The sequence below is a fragment of the Petaurus breviceps genome, unplaced genomic scaffold (genome assembly GCF_028583685.1).
Source record: "Petaurus breviceps papuanus isolate PSGF00001 unplaced genomic scaffold, PetGlider_PUasm1.0 37, whole genome shotgun sequence".
NCBI classification, from domain to species: domain Eukaryota; kingdom Metazoa; phylum Chordata; class Mammalia; order Diprotodontia; family Petauridae; genus Petaurus; species Petaurus breviceps.
Window position 1 is genome coordinate 85,231,391 of NW_027186296.1, and position 2,935 is coordinate 85,234,325.

Sequence of the window (2,935 nt, forward strand, 5' to 3'; positions counted from 1 at the left end):
GGGGGGGTGGGCAGGCAAAGACAAAGGCTGGCAGTGGCATAGAATCTTAAAATTTGAGTTGGAAAATAACTTAGAGATCATTTAGTCCACCCTCTTTATTGTATAGAGGAGGGGGATTGAGATCTATAGATGTGAAAGTCACATGACCTTCTATATATAGACACATCTCTAGATGTCTAAGGTCACATGATACATCTAATAAATAGTAGAGCTTAGACTAAAATTATTATCACACACACACACACCCCTACCCCACCACAGAATTCTGGGCGTAGGAGGAGGTGGTCTCTGCAAATAGGCCTCACAACATATTAGTCATATCAAAGGTTCAGCCTCACAGGCCCCTTTCAAAGCCTGTGGGGGTTAGGGTCTTTTGTCTAGGGGATTCCCAAGTTTCCCAGCTAGCCTCCACAAGAGGAGGCAAGGCTAGTCCCATTTAACCACAACTAACAACTTCCTTAAAAAAGAAGGGCTTTTCCTTGTTGGCCTTGACCTTTATAATTACTGGAAATTCCCTCTTCTTCCTCTTTTTTGCTTTCAGCCTTTCCCGAGCCTGAGGTGAAGCCCTCTCATGACACCACAACTGAGGATACTTAATCCCAGAACGAAAGCCAAGAATCAAGAGTTCACCCCATCACCCTGAAAGTGCCTTTTGTCCATTTAAAATAGTAATAATGCAAGTTCTTGGGCCAACTCTTGTTTCCTCCCTGGCTAGATGGATGGACTATTCAGAAAGGAATACAAAGTTGTACATCAACCTCATCCTATCCACTAGTTAAATCTCTTCTGGAGAATGCATTATTTTGTCCTTGAGCCAGGCCTTTAAACTTTAATAAACTACATCCTTTTCTCACCAGATGGCATAAGCTGATGTAAAGCTTAAGTGGGGTTAAGGAGGTAGGGGTCTCTAAGGACCAGAGTCACCGCTTAAATGATTTAAATTATTTACTGTTCCTGTTCCGAAACTGCTTTCGGGAGGACTATTTTTGACCAGTATTACTTCACCAATTTTTCAAAGCTCCTGTTTCATTCTGCCAGGGATGTCAAAGAGTCCCTTCAGACAGACAGGGAAAAGACAAGGTTCAGGTGGTAGTGGAAGAGGTTTTTTATAAGTCTGGCTAACACAGAAGTTATCAAGCTGGCCTTGAGCTTACCTAGCTGGTAGCTAAGAGATGAACAGGCTTAAGTGGCCCTTGAGCTAATCTTTTCTTTTTTTTGTTGTTTGTTTCCATATATTTTTGTTTACTTTGAGCTAATCTTTTCAAAGAAGCATCCTGATATTGTGGAAAGAACCCCGGCCTGCAACTCTGGAGACCTAAGTTCTATTTCTGGCTCTTTCACTGATAAGCTGTTTGACCTTGGGCAAGTAACTTTTTTCTGGGACTCTCCTCATCTATAAAAGATTTGGAACAAATAAATTCCCTTCCTGCCTGAAGCCCTGTGACTTATAAAGAAAGTCCCCTGGGAGCTTAAAGGTTAATGAGATGAGGAAGACAGGGGATACAAATTCTGAGGCTCCTTAGGAATGGATGGAAAACAACCTTCTTGATAACACCCAGTGAAGGTTCTTAAGAGTAGTGAGAATAAATCAGAAAGAGGCAGAAGAAAAGACCTGAATTTGATCATCAATACCAGATGAAATCATCAAGACTCTTTGCTATATAGGCACCAATGTAAAACATTTTATAAGAGACCTTTTTTGCAGAACTGCACCTAGGGAGTAGCAACTAGAGTTTTGTCCTAGGGAGCCAAGGTTGGCCAGAATCCAAGGGCGTTCCTGTGTCAGTCCTCCCTCCCCTCATGCCTACACTACATGATCCCTCCACCAGCCCCGGCACCAGGTGCAACTATCTCTGCCCCCACCCCTAGCCACCACCTCTAAAGTGTCCTAGAAACATGAAACCCCTCTCTTGGAGTCCTTACTTTTCCTACCACTGTGTTCTTTGCCTAGCAACCTCCCTCAACTCCCTTCACCTCTCAAGGATGGGGATGGGGGAAGACTCCACCACAGGGATTTGGACCAGTCTCTGGAGAGACCTTGGCCAAGGCAGGCTGACTTCCCTACTCCTTTGAGTGAATTTTCTCTGGGTTCCAGCATTCCTAGTTACAGACCTGCCACTGTCTGAAGGCATTGAGAAAGCAGAGATGCTTGATGAGAGCATATAAATAATATGCTAGAATTAAACTGCATGCAACTGTAACACACTAGTGTCTGCACCCAGTGAACTTCCACAAATATCAAACACTATTTACGTGTTGTGACTCTCTACTTGTGGGAAGGGCTGGGAACTTTGAACTTACCTTTTAACATAGACCAACTCAGTTGGAACTGATCTTGCTAAAGGGCCAAATGCTAAAATTCCCACTCTCCCAGAGGCCAGTCAGTCTTACTAAAGGAAGTAGGGTAGCCCAAGACACAGCACCCTAGAGGAAAAGGCAGGTTATTAGGTTATTTCTCTGGCACTATCAAAGAATGTTCTGCTAAACAACTACTAAAAGCCTGAGCAGCTCTACTCCATACCTCCTACTCAGACCATCACCCCCACCCCTTCCCCATCAGTAACCTGTACTTGCCCCTGAGTATCTCTGCTCTGACTTCTGTCAGGGACCCAGGCCTCCATTCCACCTCACAGACTCATCTTGGACGGTCTTTTCTCTTTTCCTCCTTGTAATGCCCCTTTATGTGTTGTCTTTCACCATTAGAATGTAAGCTTCTTGAGAGCAGGGACTGTCTTATTTGCTTGAATTCATATTTCCAACACAACACAGTGTCCACCTCTGTCTTTCTATCTCCATCCATCTACCTAAGAGATCTCTGGAACACAATAAATCATACAAAATGCATTACAGAGTTATGAAACAAAATATCACGTGGGATCCAAGAAAGGATTTCTGGTGGGATCCATTTTAGCTGAGGCTTACCAGGATAAGTTTT

The 2,935-nt window shown here is 43.6% G+C and overlaps 1 long non-coding RNA gene across 1 annotated transcript in view; it reads right to left on the bottom strand.

The window, feature by feature from the left end:
• Nucleotides 1–2,425, bottom strand: part of LOC138168646 (uncharacterized) — an 18,696-nt gene extending 16,271 nt beyond the window's left edge. Inside the window, exon 1 of the long non-coding RNA XR_011170169.1 lies at nucleotides 2,302–2,425. This is a non-coding gene — a long non-coding RNA (uncharacterized lncRNA). The remainder of the gene's footprint in view (nucleotides 1–2,301) is intronic.
• Nucleotides 2,426–2,935: the final 510 nt, after the last annotated feature.